This window comes from Lampetra planeri, unplaced genomic scaffold, assembly GCF_965212315.1.
Source record: "Lampetra planeri unplaced genomic scaffold, kcLamPlan1.2.h2 scaffold_317, whole genome shotgun sequence".
In the NCBI taxonomy this organism is placed as follows: Eukaryota; Metazoa; Chordata; class Hyperoartia; order Petromyzontiformes; family Petromyzontidae; genus Lampetra; species Lampetra planeri.
Window position 1 is genome coordinate 32,084 of NW_027615141.1, and position 11,265 is coordinate 43,348.

Consider the following 11,265-nt stretch of genomic DNA (forward strand, 5'->3'; position numbering starts at 1 on the left):
GGTGTAGCCAGAGAGAGAGGAAGGTCTACACGAGCCGAGTATGCATACGGTGTAGCCAGAGAGAGAGATGCAAAGTCTACACGAGGCGAGTGGAGAGTGTAGCAGAGGCGCAGAGTCTACACGAGGCGAGAGAGGAGTGTAGCCGAGGCGCGGAGTCTACACGAGGCACAGAGAGCCGGCAGCACAGAATCCAGAGTCAAGAGAAGCGCATTGTGAAGAAGAGAGGCCACGCGTTGTATTGTTACAAGTCAAGATTTAATAAAAGAAGTGTGTTCCCGTCAAGGAGTTTCCTGCCGTCATTTTCCAATACTTCACCTGTATAAAAGACACCTGTTCACAGAAGAGTTTTAGAAGGTTATGGGTTTAGAGGTTTTGATGTTTAGGGGATTAGGGGTTTATAAGGTGAGGGGTTTAGTGGGTTACGGTTTTACAGGTTGAGGGGTTTAGACGGTTTGGGGTTTATAAGGTTAAGGGTTTAGGCAGTTAAGAGTGTTGGGGGTTTATGGGTTGCGGTTTTATAGGGTGAGGTGTTTAGACGGTTGGGGTCTTAAGGGGAAAGTCCTTCATAAGATTTGGTGTTTAGAGGGTTAGAGTTTAGAACGTTTTGAGTTTAGAGGGTTTAGAGAGTTACGTGTTTAGAGGTTTATGGGTTTTAGAGGGTTAGGGGTTTAGAGAGTTACGTGTTTAGAGGTTTTTGTGTTTCGATTGTTGGATGTTGAATGGTTTAGATGGTTAGTAGTTGAGGTTATAAGGGTATGTGTTTAGGGGTTTAGAGGTATCGGGGTTTCAAGGGTTAGTGATTTACAGTGTTAGGGGTTTAGTGGTTTGAGAGTTGAGGGTTTAACACGTAGACTTTCACAACTAATATTGTCCATAATAAAGGTTGTTTTGGTTTAGTCTCTAACACTAAATGGCACTTTTTGTTGATGTGACAAATTTTACTAATTGGCTGTTTCAGGTGGTGGTTGGTTTAACGACACGTTTATATTTACATAATCTAACAAAAAAAACCTTTATGGGTTTAGAGGGTTCCGGGTGTAGTGGATTATGTGTTTAGAGGGTTAGCATTTTAGGGGCATAGGTGTTTTAAGGGTTAGGTGTCTAGAGGGTTCGTTCTTTAGAGGGTTGGGGTTTAAATGTGTTGGGATTAGGTTACAGATTTAGGGTTCTAGAACGTTAGGGGTTTGAGGGTTAGGGTTTTAGAGGTTGAGGATTTAGGAGGTTATGAGTTCAGAGGGTTAGGGGTCTAGAGGGTTAGTTCTTTAGAGGGTAGTGGTTTAGATTGGTTGGTATTTAGAATGTTAAGGATTTAGGGTTTTAGAAGGTTAGGGTTTCAAGGTTTAGAGGGTTATGGATTCAGAGGGTTTAGAAGTTTTGGTTTTTAATGGCTTAGACGGTTAGGGTTAAAATAATAAGGGGTTTAGAGAGTGAGGGTTTTGGTGGGTTAGGGTTTTAAGGGTAAAGGGGTTGAGGGTTAGGGGTATAGGAATTTAGAGGGTTAGGGGTTGAGATGGTTAGTGTTTTGGTGGTTTAGAGTTTAAGCTTTTAGAGGGCGAGGGGTTTAAAGATTAGGGTTGTAAGGGTAAATGGGTTGAGAGGGTTAGCGGTTTAGATGGTTATGGATTTAGATAGTTAGGGGTTTAGAGGGTTTTAATTGTTCGAGGTTTAGTGGTTACGGTCTCTATGGTAAGATAAAAAGAGTTTAGTTTAATTTGTATATTTCGAAACAATTTGTTTACCTTTCCTGTGATGTTTTTGTATTGTATTTTTGTTGTTATTTTCTGACCCACCCGATTCGACGTCTGTGAAAACATCGTTATAGCTCATCAGATTCATCCAGTATAAATACATATTCAAATTAAAATTCTATTGACATCTGTGCGAATCTATGGATTTCTGTTAGTTTTTGGGCCTTTGAGTGTATGGATCTCTGTGTGAGGCTATGGGTCTCTGTGCATGTCTACCGGTCTCTGTGAGTATGGGGTCGCTGTGTGAGTCTGAGTGTCTGTAGTAATGTATGAGTCTCTGTTGGAGTCTATGGGTTTCTGGGTATGGTTGTTTGTGCGAGTCTTACATGCACAAATTTAACTTAAAAAGGCCATTGAGGGTTGCGGAATCCAAGTTGAATATTAAGTTCCCTGCAGTGCAAGCCAGCTCTCTAGTCGTGTCATCAAACAGCCCCTTTAACTCTTTATAATAATAAAATAGACTTACTCCAGGAGATCCACACTGAGTCACAGTCAGGTCCTGAATTGTTTTTTTACATTTTCGACGAATAAATGATGAGTTCTTACACAAGTGGAGGGGGGGGGGGGAATTCGAGAGACTTGCACCGTTGTTTCAACTGCCATAGAAACAAACTGGTGACCTTAGGATCATCGCAAATCCAGTGTGCTAACCATTACACTGTGGCAAATCACCCACACGCTCACTCACCGAGCTACACGCTCACCTGTACACACATTCACTCACGACCGCAGCTCACAACACTTCTCTTTCTGCTTCTTCTCTTTTACTGACCCCATGCATAAAACATCAAGGTGCCTTACAATGGGGGGGGGGGGTAAGAAGAGGCTAAATTAAAATTCGAGATGCTTTCTTAAAAGATAAATATTTTTAGGGGGGACCTGAAGGCCCAAACTGAACTAGACTCCCTGACCAACTTTGACAGAGAGTTCCAAAGTCCAATGGCCACCGAAGCAAAATCCCGGTCGCCCATGGACCACTTTGAGCTTTCTTCTCGCGACACAGAGATCTAAATCAGCGATTCTGATGATGCAATTTACATGAAAGTGACGCTTCACAGTGGACGTTACAATTCCCGCTGATGGCATTACTACTATAATAGCCCAGAAATGTGTGTAATGCACGTGACGTCACTCCACATGCCCCCTCCCCCGTCATTAATAATAAAATAATCATGAGCGGGTGGATTTTTACACTCACGCGGAAGGCCGAGTGGAAAGATAGTTTTTTCGCAAAGTTGCTTCAAATATGACGTTTCTTTACAGAAAGTAAAAAATAAATATACGCAGCAGTGCTAAATCCGTACGTGACGTCACTGCAAAAGAGACACCCCCCCCTCATTCATAATCATGAGCGGGTGGATTTTTACATTCCCGCAGGTTGATTGGAAATAATTTGTTTTACGCAAATTAACTTTAAATTTGACGTTTCTTTATTGAAATGTAATCAAATCAATATTTCTACGCAGCAACAAAGTGTATTTGGTGTCTTTATTTATTTCTTCAGCACTTGAAACAAAAGGTAAGTCTAATTTTTGCTTCTAAATTATTATAAAAGTAGCCTATACCCCGTCCAAGGACGGGTGTATTGCAGTTAATCTGAAATATTCAATCGAAAATAAAGACCCGCTCATGATTATTAATGAGGGGGTGGGGCCAGGGTCCACATGAGTGACGCCATCATTCCATGATTATTGATGAAGGGGGGGAGCTCCATGTGGAGTGACGGAATCCGCTCATGATTATTTATCAGGGGGGGGAACTCCATGTGGAATGACATCATCCACTCTTGATTATTAATGAGGGGGTGGGTGGCGTGGTCCACATCAGTGACGTCATCCGCTCATGATTATTAATTAGAGAGTTTGTGTCCCGCGCGTGACGTCACTCCACATGCCGCACCCCCGTCATTAAGGTAGAGCAGAATTATTATTTGTTGCAAATTCGCTTTAAGTTTCACGTTTCTTTATTTAAAATGAATCTAATAAATAATTCTACGCGGCAACAAATTGGATTTGGGGTCTATATTTTTTCCTAAGATAAGTCTAATTTATGCTTCTACATTTTGGTTAAATAGACATTTCTCGGTGATTTTCCAGATACTGTATTGCAATCCAATTTATTTGCACCCCAGCAACCGAAAGCAGAAAATAATAAAGTATCAGAGCAGTGAATTAGAACAAATTGAAGGTCAGTTATATACAGTGCTACAGTGAAATGCAGTGAAGTGTTTTATGACATAATTTCGTGCAAGATTCACTGCCATTCAATTAACACAAGATACAATTATACTCTGCTAATTTTTTTCGTAAATATTACAGCTTCCATCCTAGGATGGGCAAAGAAGCTAGTTTGATAAGAGTAGGCCAATGTGTGTTGCTGTCACGGTTCAAATTTTCCAAATTCACAAATGACCGACAAATTCTTCAATTGGCATTCCACAAAGCAACATCACAACATGTAGCTACTGCAGACTACTGTATGTGCTGTACTGCGCCTTCGTGATAGCCTTGCGCTGTAAGCCTTGCGATTTTACACCTCCCCCTTTTATATCATTTAGAAAATACGTTGTCACTTCATTATCAACACCACCGCTACCCGACTAGCGTTGCCTCAACCCACACTCATGTCGCTGACAGCATCGTCTGCCCTTTCTCGTAACCGTCGCCTCTCAACCTTCACCTCCACCTAACCCTGTACACAAACTACTTTGCATCGCGCATAAAGAAATGTTCTGTACTGTGGAGTACAATATAGTATCTTCTTGGTTCTTTCGGTAAAGTCACGTAGAAGGGAAGTAATAAAATAATAAAAATAAAACATAATAAAACAATTCTCACGACGTTTCGGCCACAACGCAAGCAGCCGTCCTCAGGCGAAGAATGAGAACATTATCAAGCTAGGAGCTTATATAGGTGTAGCGAGGAGGAGCGCCTTAACAAAAGAATGTGCATATGAAGAGGAATTTAGCATACCAATGGACAATTCGTAGGAGGTGGGCGGAGGGGTTTCAAAGTCCCATTATGCCCATGCATTATGCAGGATCAACAGCACCACGGGGGGGCGCAAGGAACAGCGTTAATAAAGGAAAGGAATGTTAGTAATATGTAGCTGCATTTACCAAACAACCACGTAGAAAACCAAAGTAAAAACTACATAAAAAACTAAAATATAAACTGAAACTTACTATACTCTACAATAAGCTGAGTTACTAACAACAAATAATAAATTACAATTCTACGTCGTAAGAAGTATATACTATACTTCCATCTAAACTTTATTCTCTTAGCATATACAGTACTATATACTGCCATAGATAAACCCAACATTAAATTATATACTGTATTGCTGTAAACCACCCTATACTTTATACATTTTAATATAACACTATGTATTATTCAACTCACCCTAATGTGTATCGAAATGGTTTATTACGTCCTTCCAATGATTGCTAAGCCTGAATCCATCTTCTCGGTTAAAATTGTCTCTGTGTTTGTATATGTGAATCGCCTCATGAACGAATCTCTCATGATAGCCAGATGGCTTGCAGAGAACCTCCGTCTTGGAGAAGTCAATGTCATGTGAGCCCACTGAGTTGTAACAGTGGTCTGCCACGGCTGAGGTGTTTGTCCTACCGTGTTTTAGATCAGCTTTATGTTCACGAATGCGGTCTGAGACGTGTCGTTTGGTTTCCCCAATGTAACTGCTACCACAGAGGCAACTTAGTTTGTAGACGCCAGGGTACTGTATGTCTGGAATCACATCTTTTACAGATGGTACCAGATCACGGATTTTATGTACTGTGTTGAATCGGACCTGGATCTTGTGTTTAATCAGGATTTTGGAGATCTTTTTTGTGACCCCAGCAATGTAGGGTAAGGTGATGGTCTTGAAAGGCTCCTCAACAGGATCTTTCTTGATGGTTGGAGTGATGGCTTTGCGGATTGTGTAGTCGGAGTAACCATTAGCCTTAAGAGCTTGGCGTACGTAGATCAGTTAGACAAGACACTCTACAAATCACACTTATCTTTGAGTGCAACAATGTCCACATCGGATTGGGAACACGTGGAAAAAATGACTCCCTCTTTAGCTGCCGCTATGTCGACTAAATGTAAGGACAACTTGATTTCCAAATTCAACCGCCTCTCAAACAAGAAACCGGACCCACACATTGAAAAGCTAGATGTTAACAAAGTCGTAATTAATCGCAGTAACAGTCCTATTTCTGAAGGTTTGAAATCCGTTTTAGCTAAAGGACTAAACTTTGCAGTCACACCTAGACACATACCAGTTAATGATATAATTGCTCGAGTAGATGTAGCTCTCAAGGGCTTGAGTCACATCGCTGCAGACGTAGCAAGATCTGAAATCTCTGTAACCCTCAAAAACGCTAAGATGCCAGCTAGCAACATCAGCAAAGATGAGCGTTTTGAATTAGCTCAATTAAAAAAGAGGGATGACATTGTCATCCTCTCAGCCGACAAAGGCAATGCCACTGTCATCATGGACAAAATAGAATACAACAACAAAATTCAAGAACTACTCAACGATGGCAGCTATACAAAAATAAAAAGAGACCCCACCAACAGCCTCGTCTCCAAAACCAACAACATAATTTCTGCTTCAACCGCATTAATTGATCAGACCAAACAGTTCTCGTTGAAACCTTCTGCAGCCAGGCCACCAAGATTGTACGGCTTGCCAAAGATACATAAAGAAGATACACCTCTTCGTCCCATTGTCTCTACTATCAACTCCCCCACTTACAAACTGGCTCGTTTTTTGTCCGAAATCCTACGGCCTTTCACTGGAAAAACCACCTCTGCAGTACTAAACTCTACTGACCTGGTATCGACAATCAAGGGGATTGCGCTGTCCCCAGACGACCTACTTGTCAGTTTTGATGTGGTTTCCTTGTTCACAAAGGTGCCTGTGCCTGACACCATCGCAATCATTGAAGACTTGGTTCATCAAGGACTAAATGCTGGGGTACCCCCCCTGGTGAGACACTGCTTAACCAATACATACTTCACCTGGAATGGAACCTTCTACAAGCAAATTGAGGGCACCCCAATGGGCTCCCCCCTATCTCCGGTTGTAGCCAACATCTTCATGGAGAAATTTGAGACGGACGCCATCCAGACTGCCACTCTACGCCCGACCTTATGGAAGAGGTACGTAGACGACACTTTTGTCATCTGGCCACATGGCCGGCCTGCTCTAGACAAATTTCTCGACCACATCAATTCCATACACCCAGCCATCAGATTCACCATGGAAGTCGAAAATGATGGCAAGCTACCCCTTTTTGGATGTCCTAATCAAAAGGAGACCTGATGGTTCAATGAGCCACTCTGTCTACAGGAAAGCCACCCACACGGATGCTTATCTAAAACCGGATTCCCACCACCATCCATCCCAGAAGAATTCCCTAATCAAGACTCTATATCATAGAGCCCAATGCATCTCCGACCATGAACACATTTCCAGGGAACTCAAACACGTACGCCAAGCTCTTAAGGCTAATGGTTACTCCGACTACACAATCCGCAAAGCCATCACTCCAACCATCAAGAAAGATCCTGTTGAGGAGCCTTTCAAGACCATCACCTTACCCTACATTGCTGGGGTCACAAAAAAGATCTCCAAAATCCTGATTAAACACAAGATCCAGGTCCGATTCAACACAGTACATAAAATCCGTGATCTGGTACCATCTGTAAAAGATGTGATTCCAGACATACAGTACCCTGGCGTCTACAAACTAAGTTGCCTCTGTGGTAGCAGTTACATTGGGGAAACCAAACGACACGTCTCAGACCGCATTCGTGAACATAAAGCTGATCTAAAACACGGTAGGACAAACACCTCAGCCGTGGCAGACCACTGTTACAACTCAGTGGGCTCACATGACATTGACTTCTCCAAGACGGAGGTTCTCTGCAAGCCATCTGGCTATCATGAGATTCGTTCATGAGGCGATTCACATATACAAACACAGAGACAATTTTAACCGAGAAGATGGATTCAGGCTTAGCAATCATTGGAAGGACGTAATAAACCATTTCGATACACATTAGGGTGAGTTGAATAATACATAGTGTTATATTAAAATGTATAAAGTATAGGGTGGTTTACAGCAATACAGTATATAATTTAATGTTGGGTTTATCTATGGCAGTATATAGTACTGTATATGCTAAGAGAATAAAGTTTAGATGGAAGTATAGTATATACTTCTTACGACGTAGAATTGTAATTTATTATTTGTTGTTAGTAACTCAGCTTATTGTAGAGTATAGTAAGTTTCAGTTTATATTTTAGTTTTTTATGTAGTTTTTACTTTGGTTTTCTACGTGGTTGTTTGGTAAATGCAGCTACATATCACTAACATTCCTTTCCTTTATTAACGCTGTTCCTTGCGCCCCCCCGTGGTGCTGTTGATCCTGCATAATGCATGGGCATAATGGGACTTTGAAACCCCTCCGCCCACCTCCTACGCATTGTCCATTGGTATGCTAAATTCCTCTTCATATGCACATTCTTTTGTTAAGGCGCTCCTCCTCGCTACACCTATATAAGCTCCTAGCTTGATAATGTTCTCATTCTTCGCCTGAGGACGGCTGCTTGCGTTGTGGCCGAAACGTCGTGAGAATTGTTTTATTATGTTTTATTTTTATTATTTTATTACTTCCCTTCTACGTGACTTTACCGAAAGAACCAAGAAGATGAATCCCTGCAGTCACGAAAGCTTTAAATCGAAATACAATATAGTAATTACGCATGATATTTTAGTGATTTTATTTTCATAATGTACTGCTAATAATGTTTTAACATTTACTGCCGAAACTAGTATTGAGTGTAGTATTTTTAGTAATTGAATGTAATGTTGCGGATACGTCTAGGATGAAGATGCACGCATTAACACGGCTTCAGCATTGTTTAGTCCTCGTGGCAAAATTGCGTTGATTTACGTCGTTTCGGTATTCGTTGTCGCACATTTAAGGAAAGCATCCCCAACATAAACCGGGGTATTACTGTCAACTAAATTATTATTATTCAAGACTTACCACCTCACGTGTAGGTCGTCGCGATCGCATGCTAGAAGCTTGCACATTTGCCTGTTTCTCATTACGAACGTGTCCCAAGGCCTTGTTCAGATCACCTTGAGTGTGGGCCAAGGCAACTGCGTGCACGGACAGTGACCCACACTCGGCGCGGAGACGTGCCACCACCCCACGCACCTCGCGGCTGTACAGGTACATGTGGCGCACACTCACATTCATCTCCACCTGTCAGGAGGACAGAAACAAGAGTTAGGGACAAGGACATTTTTATTATTGTTACACTTCCTGACCCAGAAAATCCTAAGTCTCAAGAATATTTTTAACGAGGGTCATGCCATTTTTTTGGCAGCAGGAGGGGATGATGATTGCATCTGTCATCCGAATTCAGTAATTTTGCAAGTAATTTCCAGCATTGGGATAGATGAGCAATACATGTTCAATTGGAAGGGGTTTTTTATTTTATGGGAGGAAATCCATGTGTAGTGAGTCCAACTGAGTTGCAGAAGTTCTTCTTCAGAGGCAACACAGTGCATCGCACGCCGTGCTCTGCTAGAGCCGGCATCACTCTGCAACACACACGATGCTGTCCGGCACCATACAGTGACATCCCCAATGTCACTCACTACACATGTGTAGAGTAGTATGACGACATGACATCATGAGCGCTGTGAGGCGCAATGACGTCATGTCACGGGAAATACTTAAGGGGGACCCCGTGGCGAAAGCGGGGTCGTTGTGGGAGCCCGGGATGGTGAGCGTCTTAAGAAGGTCTCTCCTGCTCGTGACCGGACGGTGTTGGCTGATCCCCCGTCCGGGTTCTACGAGTAGGAGAGCCGAAGATACAGCCAGGGGTAGGGCTCAGAGAAGTCTGCAAGAGCCGGTTAAGATTACGTGGGGTGCTGCTCTCCTCGGTCGGGTGGTGTTGGATAAGCCCCCATCCCAACTCGAGTGAGAGGCCAAGAGATAGCCCAGGCTAGGAATAGATAGAGCCTGACGTCCGCGTCAAGGACTGTGTGTAGGGACACATACCTCTGGTGTGTTTTGTTACCTCTGTGTTAATAAACTGGCGCAAGCCCTTACTAAGAGTTCAGTCTACGAGTCGTCCATGTACAGCAGGTGGAGAACATACACACTCCTTAATTAAGCCCACAAATCAACTATGCATCATACCTAAGTTTATGAATAAAATAATTGACGTGGCTCAGCGGTAGTGCATTTGCCACTTGTTGCAGAGGTTTGCGGTTCTATTCCGACAGGCCGTCCTGGTTAATACTAAGATGATGTACGAGCCGTAAAATAAACGCCATCGGCTTCACAGGGGACATCGTATATCCCGTTTAACACGTAGGCTTTCACGACGAATATCATCCATAAGAGGTTTGTTTTGTTAGATCGTGTAAATATATGTGTCGTTAAAATCCACCACCACCCGACACAGCCAACTAGTAAGGGTTGTAATGTAAACAGAACATGCCAATTTGTCACTAGTACAGCACACTGGTGTGTTGGAGAGCCAAGCCACAACATTTACAATCTGAGTACGATGTTTTGCCAGTATTACAACTAGCTTCATCAGGCGACAGACAGATTTGTGGAGAAGTCCACCTGTTTTGTTCCTTATATAGAGGCGTAGATGTGGTGACCACACTTCACGCTCTTGCGCAAAGTGGAGGGGGGGGGGCGAATAATGAGTCAACGTACATTATGCATGTGCATTATACGAGCCCTTTAATCTTGTCCTTCCAGTCCATTGTGTGTATTAAAATAGCCATATCAATGACAATACTATATTCTATCAAAAAAAATAAAAAATATATTTTGAAACAATCTTTTTTTATATGTTATGTTTCGGCTTGGGTCTAATTGTCAACGCTCAACTTACGTAGGCTGTAATTGACCACGGTCCCTTACATTATGGCAAGCCTCGGGGCCACTTCCTGGAGTTGTGGAGTTCTGCCATTACTCATACGGTACATTTCATTAAAGCGTGTTTAAAAAAAAGTATTTTAAAATATTACTTATCCAAAAGAAGTTTTAGCATCTGTATTATTAGTGCTGTTACCAATACCTCAATGAAGCCCTCATATATTGCTCATACATGTGCCATAATACAGGTCGACAACAAGCGACTGTGTTCATTCAGACGCTGTCTTTCCGACAGACCTGTTCTTCACCTGAGGACGGCTGCTTGCGTTGTGGCCGAAACGTCGTGAAAATTGTATTTTATTATGCTTTATTTTTATTATTTTATTATTTCCCTTCTACGTGACTTTACCGAAAGAACCAAGAAGAAGCGACTGTGTCTCCGTCTGTTTATTTCTTCGTTATATGGACAGCTTGCGTTCCGCTCTCTCGGACGTTCCACGGCGCGTCGCGTGAGCTGGCAAGTCCCGCTCTCACGCCATTCTCTCGCTCTCGGCGCGTGAGCTGGCGTCCCGCTTCCCCGCTCCCGC

The 11,265-nt window shown here is 42.6% G+C and overlaps 1 long non-coding RNA gene across 1 annotated transcript; it reads right to left on the minus strand.

Annotated features, from left to right (window-relative positions):
* Positions 1-85: 85 nt before the first annotated feature.
* On the minus strand, positions 86-9,026 carry LOC144740857 (uncharacterized). The gene is made up of 3 exons (XR_013589804.1): positions 8,816-9,026; positions 1,740-1,802; positions 86-330 (listed from the first exon to the last, which is right to left on the minus strand). It is a non-coding gene; the product is annotated as an uncharacterized LOC144740857 (long non-coding RNA).
* Positions 9,027-11,265: the final 2,239 nt, after the last annotated feature.